Consider the following 14772-nt stretch of genomic DNA (forward strand, 5'->3'; position numbering starts at 1 on the left):
CAAAATTACTCGTAATTCTGACATTTTCCTCAGAATTCTGTGATATGAACTCGCAGTAATGATTTTTTTCCTCAGAATTCCATCACAAACTCACACTTATGACATTTTTCCTCAGAATTCCAGGACATAAACTCACAATTCTAACTTTTTTCCTCAGAATTTTGTGATATGAACTCGCAGTAATGACTTTTTTCCTCAGAATTCCATTATATAAACTCGCAGTTATGAGAATTCCTTGATATAAACAATTCTGACTTTTTTTTTCTCAGAATTCTGTAATATGAACTCGTAATTCTGACATTTCCCTCGGAATTTTGTGATATCAATTACTTTTTTCCTTAAACTTGCAATTCCGACTTTTTCCCTCAGAATTCCTTAATATAAACTTGCAATTCTGATTTTTTCCCCCTCAGAATTTCTTGATATTAACTTGCAATTCTGAGTTTTTTCCTCAGAATTCCATGATATAAACTTGTAATAATGAATATAAACTCGCAATTTTTACTTTTTCCCTCACAATTCCATTATATAAACTCGCAATTCCGACTTTTTTCCCCTCAGAATTCCTTGATATAATTATGCAATTCTGACTTTTCCCCTCAGAATTCCTTGATATTAACTTGCAATTCTGACATTTTTCCTCAGAATTCCATGACATAAACTTGGAATAATGACTTCTTTCCTCAGAATTCTGTAATATGAACTAGCAATTCTGACTTTTTTCCCCCGCAGAATTCCATGATATAAACTCGCAATTCTGAACATTTTCCTTTCGAATTGCATTATATAAACTTGCAATTCCAACTTTTTTCCTCAAAATCCCATTATAGAACCTTTCAATTCTGACTTTTTTTCCTCAGAATTCCTCGATATAAACTTGCAATTCTGACATTTTCCCTCAGAATTCCATTATAGAAACTTGCAATCCTGACTTTTTTTCCTCAGAATTCCTCGATATAAACTTGCAATTCTGACATTTTCGATCAGAATTCCTTGATTTTAACTTGCATTATATAAACCTTTCGAATTGCATTATATAAACTTGCAATTCCAACTTTTTTCCTCAGAATTCCTTAATATAATTAATGCAATTCTGACTTTTCCCCTCAGAATTCCTTGATATAATTATGCAATTCTGACTTTTCCCCTCAGAATTCCTTGATATTAACTTGCAATTCTGACTTTTTTCCTCAGAATTCCTCGATATAAACTTGCAATTCTGACATTTTCCCTCAGAATTCCTTGATATTAATTTGCAATTCTGACTTTTTTCCTCAATTCTGTATTATGAACTAGCAATTCTGACTTTTTTCCTCAGAATTCTATGATATAAACTTGCAATTCTGAAATTTTCTCTCAGAATTCCTTGATATTAACTTGTGATTCTGACTTTTTTCCTCAGAATTCTGTAATATGAACTAGCAATTCTGACTTTTTTCCCCGCAGAATTCCATGATATAAACTCGCAATTCTGAACATTTTCCTTTCGAATTGCATTATATAAACTTGCAATTCCAACTTTTTTCCTCAAAATCCCATTATAGAACCTTTCAATTCTGACTTTTTTTCCTCAGAATTCCTCGATATAAACTTGCAATTCTGACATTTTCCCTCAGAATTCCATTATAGAAACTTGCAATCCTGACTTTTTTTCCTCAGAATTCCTCGATATAAACTTGCAATTCTGACATTTTCGATCAGAATTCCTTGATTTTAACTTGCATTATATAAACCTTTCGAATTGCATTATATAAACTTGCAATTCCAACTTTTTTCCTCAGAATCCCATTATAGAAACTTGCAATCCTGACTTTTTTCCTCAGAATTCCTCCATATAAACTTGCAATTCTGACATTTTCCCTCAGAATTCCTTGATATTAATTTGCAATTCTGACTTTTTTCCTCAAAATTCTGTATTATGAACTAGCAATTCTGACCCTTTTCCTCAGAATTCTGTAATATGAACTAGCAATTCTGACTTTTTTCTCAGAATTCCATGATATAAACTCGCAATTTTGAATTTTTTCCTTTAGAATTGCATTATATAAACTTGCAATTCCAACTTTTTTCCTCAGAATCCCATTATAGAAACTTGCAATTCTGACTTTTTTCCTCAGAATTCCTCGATATAAACTTGCAATTCTGACATTTTCCCTCAGAATTCCTTGATATTAACTTGCAATTTTGATCTTTTAATTCACAATTCTGTATTATGGACTTTTTTTCTCAGAATTCCTTGATATTAACTTGCAATTCTATTTTTTTCCTCAGAATTCCTTGATATTAACTTGTAATAATGACTTCTTTGCTCAGAATTCTGTAATATGAACTAGCAATTCTGTTTTTTTTTCTCAGAATTCCGTAATATAAACTTGTAATAATGACTTCTTTGCTCAGAATTCTGTAATATGAACTAACAATTCTGACTTTTTTTTCTCTCAGAATTCCGTAATATAAACTCGCAATTCCGACTTTTTTAAATTAATTCTTTTAATTCAGCAAGGATGGAGATAGATAAAAATGACACTGTGACTGCATCACAGGAAAGAATTACTAATTATTAAATTTTAATTTAATTAATTATTAAATTATTAATTTTAAAATATGTTCAAATAGAAACCATTTGTAAATTGTAATTATCTCAATTTTACAGTTTTTACTGTATTGTTGATCAAATAGATGCATCCTTGGTGAGCATAAGAGACTTTAAAAAACAAACTTTTGTATGTCAAATTAGCAATAGTTGTATTGTAACTGTAGTATTTCAGTGAAAACTGAGGTTAGCAGGGTACATTATCATAAATGTATGGCATTCCAAACATCCCCCAAGTGTTGATGTTGACTGGGTTTTCTTCAGAGACACGCATACGAATCTGCCTGATGTTCAGCTCTCATTCGCTCCTGTATGAGAGCGTTCGCTCTTTTCATTAGCCATTCATTAGTGTGCTGAAACTAGTCTGGGCAAAACATATAAGAGCCCCTGCTGCGTGTCTCATCTCTCTCTCTTTTCCTCTCTCCATCTCTCACCCACTCAAGCAGCCCCCCACCTCTTCCCCCGATTCAATCGCTTTCATTTCACATCACTGTCACTCATGCTATCTGTTCATCTCCTCTGCTGCTTACTTTGCTCTAATGCGCCATTACTACACTGTTTTCTGTCTGATAACCGACAGGTCGACCATGTTGGTCCACCATTAGCGTGTAAAACACCGCCGCAGCTAGGGATGCGCTGTATTACGCTGTTTTTCATCTGCACCAATATGATTAGGCCTGTGTTGTAAGATAATATCGGGGCAGTTTATCTCAATTTGAATGCCAGGTACAAAACAGTTATCAGTTTTTCCTGCAGCACTTGTGTACTGTATATTTTTGAGATTAGGAATTGACAACAGAAAACACAACAGCAAAAAAAAAAAAATACCCTCATTAAGTTGGCTTGAGAAATGCTATTTAAACTTAATGTTCTTCTTCTTCTGAGACTACATTTTTTGACTGCTACTCCTCCAAACTCAGCCCAGATCTTCAGACTGATCTGACCTGAGTTGCTCTATCTTTTATAACTGATCGGACTTTTCCTAAAAGTAACAAATAAAACTGTGAGAAATCCCATAGACTTGCATTGACTGAATGTTCAAATGAGCCAACACTATTCAAACTTCAACTGTCAAAACTCCCAGAATCCTTTGAGACTCAAACTATGTACTATATTTCTAATACATTTAAACTCATTTAAACTAACTTGCTAATTATGTTAGAAACTTGCTAATAACATGCTAATCATGCTAGAATCATGTTTACAACATGCTAGTTACTTGTTAATCATGCTAACAACATGACAGTAACATGCTAATAAATTGCTAATCATGCTATAATCATGCTAACATGTTATTAACAAACTGATTATGTTAGAATCATGCTATCAACATGCTAGTGACATGTTAAAATAAGGTGTTAGTAACTTGCTAATTATGGTAAAAACATGTTAACAACATGCTAGTAACTTCCTAATCATGCTAATAACATGTTAGTGACATGCTAACATACTAACAACATGCTAGTAACTATGGTAATGATGCTAAAACATGCTAGCAACATGCTAATAACATTCTAATCATGATAACATCATGCTAGTAACATGCTAATCATGTTAGAAATGTACTAACAGCATGTTATACTAGCAACATGCTAGTGACATGCTAATAATGCTAACAACAGGCTAGTAACGTATTAATTATGCTAACAACATGCTAGTAACTTGTTAATGGTGCTAAAACATGCTAGCAACATGCTAATAACATTCTAATCATGATAACATTATGTTAGTAACAAATGCTAATCATGTTAGAAACATGTTAACAACAAGCTAGTAACATGGTAATTGTGATAAAATCATGTTAGCAACGTGCAGTAACATGCTAATCATGTTAGAATCATGCTACAACATGCTATTAACATGTTATGCTAGCAACATGCTAGTGACATGCTAATAATGCTAACAACATGCTAGTAACGTATTAATTATGCTAACAACATGTTAATAACTTCCTAATCATGTTAACAACATGCTAGTGACATGCTAATCATGCTAACAACATGCTAGTGAAATGCTAATCATGCTAACAACATACTAGTAACGTATTAATTATGCTAACATGTCAGTAACTTCATAGTCATGGTAACAACATGTTAGTAACTTCCTAATCATGCTAACAACATGCTAGTGACTTGCTAATCATGTTAACAACATGCTAGTAACATGCTAATCATGTTATAAATGTACTGACAACATGTTATGCTAGTGACATGCTAATCATGCTAACAACATGCTAGTAACTGACTAATCATGCTAACAACATGCTAGTAACTTACTAATCATAACAACTGCTAGTAATGGACAAATTATGTTAACAACATGCTAGCAACATGCTGATCATGATTAAATCATGTTAGCAATGTTAGTAACATACTAATCATGTTAGCAACATGTTAGTAACTTGCAAATGATGTTAAAAACATGCTAATAACATGCTAATCGTGATAATATCATGCTAGTAACATGTTAGCAACAAGCTAGTAACATGCTGATCATGATAAAATCATGTCAGCAACATGCTAGTAACATGCTAATCATGCTACAGCATGTTAGTAACTTGCAAATGATGCTAACAATATGCTAGTAACATGTTAATCATGCTAGAAATGTGTTAACATGTTATGCTATCGACATGCTAATCATGTTAACAACATGTTAGTAACTTACTATTCATGGTAGCAACTTGTTAGTAACTTGCTAATCATGCTAGAAACCTGCTAACAACATGCTAGTAACATGCTAATCATGCTACAGCATGTTAGTAACTTGCAAATGATGCTAACAATATGCTAGTAACATGTTAATCATGCTAGAAATGTGTTAACATGTTATGCTATCGACATGCTAATCATGTTAACAACATGCTAGTAACTTACTATTCAAGGTAGCAACTTGCTAGTAACTTGCTAATCATGCTAGAAACCTGCTAACAACATGCTAGTACCATGTTATTCATGCTGTAAACATGTTAGCAGCATGCTAGTCATGCCAAAAGCATACTAGTAACATGCTAGTAACTTGCAAACTATCTATCTATCTATCAAACTATTTCAGACTGAAAACCATTAAACTAAATTAAAACTTTTTTTTTTAAACTTTCTCGTCCGGCTTTCTCAAGACAACTTAAATTTGTCTTGATAAACCTTTTTTTATCTGGTTATTGCTTCTTTTAGTTGACAAATTACAAAATCACTTACAAAATGATTGTTCAGAAGTTATTTAGTGTTTAAAGATTTAAAGATTGTTTATATAATACGTATTAAATACAATAGTATTAGAACATACAATAAATAAATAAACAAATACCTAATTATTTAAGTAACCATAATCAGTTACACACTACTTTTAAACATTATGAAAAAAGCCTGACTTAGTAATAGTAATAAATTAAAATATTTTAATGTAAAAAAGGTTTCTATTTTAATATAAACATTTCAATTGTAATTTATTTCTGTGATCAAAGCTGAATTTTCAATATTATTACTTCAGTTTTCAGTGTCACATGATCCTTCATAAATCATTCTAATGTCAATTTGATGCTTAAGAAACATTTATTATTATCAATGGTGAAAACAGTTGCTTAATATTTTTGTAAAAACTGTGATGCATTTTTTCAGGGTTCTTTGATATATAGAAAGTTCAAATGAACAGCATTCATGTCAAATAGAAGCATTATACTGTAATATACTTACATCAGTCTAACAACTGTTTCTCAATGTGAACCACCTCTGACTCAAAATAGGACGAGGACGGTTGCTGTCTGCTGCTCTTTCCACTGTGACCTGCTCACAGCATTAGTAAAGAATCACTAAAATTGAACTCGTCCTCGTTCCTCAGACAGTTTGAGGGGGTTTGTTTATTCAACAGGTCTCCCGTCTTTGTTGTTTACCTCAGAAGTCATTGCTCTCTGAAACAAGCAGTCAAACAGGAAATGCGCCTGTCGGTGGGTAGCGTGGGTTCATGCATTGGTTTGAGAGATAGTGAGTGGGTGGGGGGTGCTCGTCACAAATGCTTCAGTCTATGTCATATATTGCAGAGCGCTAACAAACCTGCTCCAATCAAACATGACTGAATTCAGTCATACAATCAGGCACTGCACAAACATAACAGAGGTTTTCCCTGAGATATCCCATTTGAGGCTGTTTAGGCTCTTTTTCCTTTTTTCTTTACTGATTACTCATTAGTCATCTGACTGGCAATTTTATCCTAAGTGACTTGCAGTACGTTTATTACAGGCAGATTCCCCTGCAGCGCAAGATTCTGTCATTTACTCACCCTTGTGTCATTTTAAAACCATGTATCTTTTTTCTATAAAACAAAAAGAGATTTTAGGCACAATGGTCTATACAATGCAAGCAAGTAGAGCTCCAAAAATAACAAAAAATTCTGAGGAAAAAAAAAGTTAGAATTGCGAGTTTGCATCAAGCAATTTTGAGAAAAAAGTCAGAATTGCGAGTTTATATCATGGAACTCTGAGAGAGAATTGCAAGTTTATATCACAGAAGTCTGAATTGTGAGTATGTCACGGATAAGTTCTGAGAAATAAAGTCAGAATTGTGAGTTTATATCACAGAATTCTGAGAGAGAATTGCGAGTTTAGATCCTGGAATTTTGAGAAAAAAGTCTGAATTGTGAGTATGTCATTGTATTCTGAGGAAAAATGTCTGAATTGCGAGTTTATATCATGGAATTCTGAGATAAAATGGCGAGTTTATGTCATGGAATTCTGAGGAAAAAAGTCAGAATTGTGAGTTTATATCACGGAATTCTGAGAGAGAATTGTTAGTTTAGATCACAGAATTTTGAGAAAAAAGTCTGAACTGCAAGTTTATATCACGGAACTCTGAGAGAGAATTGTTAGTTTAGATCACAGAATTTTGAGAAAAAAAGTCTGAACTGCAAGTTTATATCACGGAACTCTTGAGAGAGAATTGCGAGTTTATATCATGGAATACTGAGTAAAAAAAAGTGTTAATTGTGAGTTTATATACTGGAATTCTGAGAGAAAAATGCCAATTTATGTCAGAATTCTACGAAAAAAGTCTAAATTGCGAGTTTATATCACGGAATTCTAAGAAAAAAGTCTGAATTGCCAGTTTATGTCTCGGAAATCCTAGAAAAAAGTCTGAATTGCTAGTTTATGTCACAGAATTCCTAGAAAAAAGTCTGAATTGCGAGCTTATGTCTCGGAATTCCTAGAAAAAAGTCTGAATTGCAAGTTTATGTCTCAAAATTCTAAGAAAAAAGTCTGAATTGTGAGTTTATGTCTTGGAATTCCTAGAAAAAAGTCTGAATTGCGAGTTTATGTCACAGAATTCTGAGGAAAAAAGTCTGAATTGCGAGTTTATATCACGGAATTCTGAGAGAAAAAAGTCTGAATTGCGAGTTTATATCACGGAATTCTGAGAGAAAAAAAAGTCTTAATTGTGAGATTATATCATGGAACTCTGAGAGAGAATTGCAAGTTTATATCACAGAAGTCTGAATTGTGAGTATGTCATGGATAAGTTCTGGGAAATAAAGTCAGAATTGCGAGTTTATATCACAGAATTCTGAGAGAGAATTGCGAGTTTAGATCCCGGAATTCTGAGGAAAAAAGTCTGAATTGCGAGTTTATATCATGGAATTCTGAGATAAAATGGTGAGTTTATGTCATGGAATTCTGAGGAAAAAAGTCAGAATTGTGAGTTTATATCACGGAATTCTGAGAGAGAATTGTTAGTTTAGATCACAGAATTTTGAGAAAAAAGTCTTAATTGCGAGTTTATATCACAGAACTCTGATAGAAAATTGCCAGTTTATGTCACGTAATTCTAAGAAAAAAGTCTGAATTGCTAGTTTATATCACAGAATTCTGAGAGAAAAAAGTCTTAATTGCGAGTTTATATCACAGAACTCTCAGAGAAAATTGTCAGTTTATGTCATGGAATTCTAAGAAAAAAGTCTGAATTGCAAGTTTATATCATGGAATTCTTAGAAAAATACTTCTGAGAATTGGGAGTTTAGATCACAGAATTTTGAGGAAAAAAGTCTGAATTGCGAGTTTAAATCATAGAATTCTAAGAAAATGTCAGAATTGCGCGTTCAGATCACAGAATTCAGAAAAATAAAGTTAGAATTGCAAGTTTATATCACAGAGAAAAACAGAATTGTGAGTTCATATCACAGAATTTAGAGAAACAGAATTGTGAGTTCATATCGCAGAATTTAGAGAAAAGTCAGAACTGAGTTTATATCAGGGATTTCTGAGAAATAAAGTCAGAATTACAAGTTTATATCATGGGATTCTAAAGGGTAAAAGTCTGAATTGCGAGTTTGGATCACAGAATTCTGAGAGAGAATTGCGAGTTCAGATCACAGAATTTTGAGTTGTGAGTTTGTCACAGGATTCTGAGGAAAAAAGTCTAAATTGCGAGTTTATGTCACGGAATTCTGAGGAAAAAAGTCAGAAGTGTGAGTTTTTATTTCACAACTTGGACTTGACAACTCGTAATTGTGAGTTTATATCATAACCAAGAAAAAAAGTCCGAATTGTGAGATAACTCGCAATAACTTTTTTTTTTTTTTTTTTCGGTTTGATTCTATTTGATTTATTTGAACAGTTCAAGCATTCTCTGAATTGTACAGTGTTTTCTTACAGTGTGATGGGATACTTTATAAGTCAGAAAACAAAAATTGATGAAGTTGGGTAACTGCAGAGGTAGAATTTTTTCCATATCTAACCATAACTATATTAAAATATAGAGCCACTTTCTGATGGGGAGAGGCATACAGGTTTAAAATGGCACGAGTGTGAGTAAGAGTCAACGTTTGTAACCTCTGTGGTTAGTTGACACAGTGTTAACCACTAGGCTCTGCCACCCCCTCATCATAAAGCCTGCCGCTCCTGAAGTTCGGCAGCATACAGCCTTTTTAAACCTCTGTAATTCCTCAATTGCTGTAATTGCTGAAGGTCCATTAATGTGTTTGGAGTTCATTAACTTGCTGTCAGTGGGTTGCTGTTTCTTTGAGCTGTCTGCTGCTCACTGACTAAAGAGTCGCTCGCTCGCTCCCTCTCCCCATCTGCAGGTGCTGTGAAATGAGAGTTGTCATTTAAGGCTACAGGAAGAGCTGCTGTTGTTTTGAGAGGTTATGAATGGGTTTGTTTGCTGTTTGTTGTCATTTGAGTCATCATGTGGCTTTTAGAGTGCAGGAGAAAGCAAGATTAGAGAGCAAATATATTCCACTAGTGCAAACTCCCATGGTGGACTGTGTATACAACTCTGGCTTTTTTTCATAATGTACACGTCGGAGGGAAAGAATGCTGCATTTTCGAATACATTAAAAATGCATGTATTTCATACATAAATAGCATAGTTTTTAACATCACAGCATAAGCAGCGCCATCTAGTGACTGTGTGCACGGGACACCTTTACAATCTTATCCAGGGTCTAAAATTAATGAACGCAAAGCACCAGTTTTTTTTGTGAAATTGGTGTTGGTAAATATATGAAACTTAATAACTGTTGCTTAAATTTTTTTTATGTCAACAAATGAGAAGCTTTTAGGTCTCACAGCAGTTTTCCACCAAAATGAAAGCTGTATAGTGAAAGGCAAGTTTATTTATATAGTACATTTTATACAAAATGGCAATTCAAAGTGCTTTACAAAAAAGGAATTAAAATCATCACAAAAATAATCACAACAATAAAAGCAAGGAATTGTTATTGATTATAGGATTTTAAAAATGATTTAAAATCATTTAGAACAGTTAAAAGGATAGTTCACCCAAAAATGAAAATTTGATGTTTATCTGCTTACCCCCAGGGCACCCAAGATGTAGGTGACTTTGTTTCCTCAGTAGAACACAAATGAATATTTTTAAGGAAAACCGGTGCAGTCTGCCAGCCAAATAATGGCAGTAGATGGGCACCAAACCTTTAAAAGTAATCAAAAACGTGCACAGACAAATCCAAATTACACCCTGCGACTCGTGACGATACATTGATGTCCTAAGACATGAAACGATCGGTTTTTGTGAGAAACTGAACAGTATTTATATAATTTTTTACCTTTTATACACAGCCACGTCCATCTGTCCTGAGCACGAGTTTAGAATCAGGCACGTTACATGTGAACACGCTCTGGCGTAGAATACGCAAATGCCGAAGCGATCTATGTATACAACACTCATTGATCCACAGACTGTGGGTATAGCGGCTATTCAAAATGGTAATTACTTGCGCTTATCCTGATTGTTCAAACCGATTTAAAGCTAAAAGATTACGTTTGCTTGCACAAACTCATCCGGGACTTTTCACAGATTTCCCTTTACGGCGTTTGCGTATTCTACGCCAGAGCGTGTGCACGTGTAACGATCCGGATGACAAGCTCGTGCTCAGGACAGATGGACGTGGCTGTGTATCAAAGGTAAAAAATGATATAAATACTGATCAGTTTCTCGCAAAAACCGATCGTTTCGTGTTTTAGGACATCAATGTATCGTCACGAGCCGCAGGGTGTAATTTGGATTTGTCTGTGCATGTTTTTGTTTACTTTTAAAGGTTTGGTGCCCATCCACGTCCATTATTTGGCTGACAGACTGCACCAGTTTTCGTTAAAAATCTTTGTTTGTGTTCTGCTGAAGAAACAAAGTCACCTACATCTTGGATGCCCTGGGGGTAAGCAGATAAACATCAAATTTTCATTTTTGGGTGAACTATCCCTTTAAGATAGATAGATAGATAGATAGATAGATAGATAGATAGATAGATAGATAGATAGATAGATAGATAGATAGATAGATAGATAGATAGATAGATAAAATAATAAATATTAGTATTGTAATTTTACTGTTGTTCGGTAGAATAAATATTAATTAAATAAAAGATTGTTTTATTATTAGTAGTAGTTTTACTATTATTAAATACTTTTTATTTTACAGTGCAGTAGTGTTGCAATATTAATAATATTTATAATTTAAGTAATAAAAATATTGGTTTTAATAATATTTTTATTATAGGTAATTAAACTATTAGTATTATATTATTATTATTATTATTATTATATTATTATTATAAAACAATATTTTATCATTGGTATTTATTATTATTTAAAATATGAAATATTTTTGTACTTTTTTTGTACACATTCTTAAAAATATAAATATACTACTATTGCAATAAAACTATTACACTGTGAAGTATTAAGTAGTAATAATGATAATAATAATATAAATAAATAAATAAACATATAATATTTTTATTTTAATAATTTTTATTATTAATTACCTATAGTAAAAATCGTATTATATTTTAATTATATAACAAATTGGTTTTAATAATAATAATAAAATATAAAATATTGTTTTATAATAAAATAATTAGTATTATTATTACTATTGTTGTTGTTTCTTAAATTATCAAATATTGTTTCAGAATAATAATAATAATTGTTATTGTTATTTAAATTATAAAATATTGTTTTTATATAAATTAGTACTGTTATTGTTACTAAATACTTTATTTTACAGTGTAATAATAATATTATTTAAACAATATAAAATATTGGTTTTAATATAATCCTTTATATAAAAACTGTTTTATTGCAATTTCTTATTTTTTATATTTTTATATTAAGTTTTATTGCAATAGTAGTATATTTATAATTTTAAGAATATGCAGATTTTTTATGATAATAATAATAGATTTAATTAATACAAATAATAATAACTATTTAAATTTATATTTATTATTATTTTATAGTCATTTTTTCCTTACCTGACCACATGCCTGCTATTACTATTTCTAGAATATCATAGCAACCACATAGAAATGTGCTAAAGAACATTGAGAATGCCTTAGCAATGAAATATCACTTCTCCAGCAACCAACTCAACACCCCAGCATTGTGTTGGTGAATAAACACCACTAAAAATCAAGTCTCTACACTTATTGTTACTACTGTAAACATCACAGTAGTAGGATCAAACACTTCTGTCTGAATCATCCTGCTGCTTTGTTTCAATTGTTACAGCAGTTTTATTATGGGAACAATAATCACTCTAACTATGGTTAGGAAAAAACAGATACCATGGTAAATAAATATTTTAAGGGCAATTTACTTATTCTTTGGCTATGCGTTTTTAAGATTTCATAATTACTGTACGAGACGATCAGCCGTTTGCCAACAGTCTGTTTACGTGCAATTGCACAATTCAGCATCTTATGCAAATAGCAGGTCACAGTCACATTTCAGTGCTTTAAAATCAAAACTGACACACATCCTCATTGGCATATCATTTTGTTGTCTAATATGCTTTTGTGTACAGTATGTTAATCCATATTAAGGGTGCACACAGCTAAACACAAACACGTGGATTTGTGCTGCTTGCATGTTAAAGCACGCCATACCTAGCAGGAGTGTTTCCATAGTAACAGGCTTGTGCCAACGCACCTCCTGCGCTCCATGCAGCATATCTCTACACATGTGTAACCCAAGCCTAGCATTAAACGAAAATGAGTTCCTTCATTTCTACACCTCTCTCCATTAGCACTGTTTTACGACTAGCCTCTGCTTTAGTGTGACCATTTGGCCCCCTTGTGGTCAAAATGTGCAGGTTGAGAATGGATGCTTGTTGCCTTCTTGACAGAGGGGCAGATATTGTGTCTGAGAGATGAGTTTTTGTTTTTCTAATAAATAGACCAGACGCCTCATTTGGGAAACATTGTGTACCAATTATTTTCTGTCATACAATCATGGTGAAGCCTCAAAAATAAGCCAGCTTGGGGAAAAAAGACCATATGTGACCCTGGACCACAAAACTAGTCGTAAGGGTCTTTTTTATATCTGAAAGCCTTCCATTGATGTATGGTTTGTTAGGATAGGACAATATTTGGCTGAGATACAGCTTTTTGAAAATTTGGAATCTGAGGGTGCAACAAAATCTAAATGCTGAGAAAATCGCATTAAAGTTGTCCAAATGAAGATCTTAGCAATGCATATTGCTAATCAAAATTAAGTTTTGATAAATGTACTGTAGGTAATTTACAAAATATATTCATGGAACATGATCTTTACTTATTTCCCAATGATTTTTGGCATTAAAGAAAGATTGATCATTTTGACCCATACAATGTACTGTTGGCTATTGCTACAAATATACCCTTGCTACACTGCCTTAAGGTTAAATCAACTCAAGTCAATTAAACTCACCAGTTATATCAACTCATTTTTATTGTAATAAGGTAAAATGACTTGTAGATTTAAGCTGATTTAACTTAAAAACTTAAGGCAGATGCTGAACTTAGGTTTTTAAGTTGAATCTGGTGAAAACTTTTTACAGTGTACTTACGACTGGTTTTGTGGTCCTGGGTCACATATATTTGGCATATTTAGTTAACTAATAATGGAACAAACTACTATCCAAGTGTTGTTATACCTTGGCGTTTAGGCTCATTCACACCAAGGATGATAACTATAAAGTTTTAATTATTGTTCTAATTTGTTGAAAGTCCAAACCACAGCTATAACAATGAGTTTTTTTCCAGCTGATTAACAATAAAAACATTGAACAACAGTGACAATCCAACGCTCTCCATTGACTTTGTATTGCGGAAGCTGCCTCCTTGTCATTTCTGACTTATAACAAAAAACAGACCGATGTCTAAAACTGCTGTATGACAAGGCCATTTCATTTATTACATTTACATTTATTCATTTAGCAGACACTTTTATCCAAAGCGACTTACAAATTGGGAATACAACAAGTGATTCATCCTAAGGAGGCAGATCAACATAGGAAGTGCTCAAAAATACCATATTAGGCGTTGTTAGATGAGTACCGGCTAGAAAGGGAAGATCAAGAAAGAGAGGAGAACAAAGTTGTTTTTTTTTTTTTTTTTTTTTATTATATATATATAATATTATTGAGTCAAATAGTGTCGAAAAAGATGGGTTATCAGCAGTCGCTTGAAAACTGTTAAGGAGTCTGCATTCCGGAGAGGGGTGGGAAGATCATTCCACCAGGCAGGGACGTTGAACAAGAATGTTCTGGAAAGTGATTTCATGCCTCTCTGTGGTGGTACAATGAGGCGTCTTTCACTAGAGGATCTCAGACTTCTGGAGGGAGTGTAGATTCGTAGTAGTGAATGGAGGTAGGCAGGTGATGAGCCGGTGGCTGTCCTATAGGCCAGCATCA

General features: G+C 32.9%; 1 protein-coding gene across 1 annotated transcript in view; it reads left to right on the plus strand.

Moving 5' to 3' along the window:
• cabin1 (calcineurin binding protein 1) overlaps nt 1-14772 on the plus strand; it is a 140493-nt gene that overhangs the window by 109020 nt on the left and 16701 nt on the right. The window lies entirely within an intron of this gene.

This window comes from Garra rufa, chromosome 15, assembly GCF_049309525.1.
Source record: "Garra rufa chromosome 15, GarRuf1.0, whole genome shotgun sequence".
Taxonomy (NCBI): Eukaryota; Metazoa; Chordata; class Actinopteri; order Cypriniformes; family Cyprinidae; genus Garra; species Garra rufa.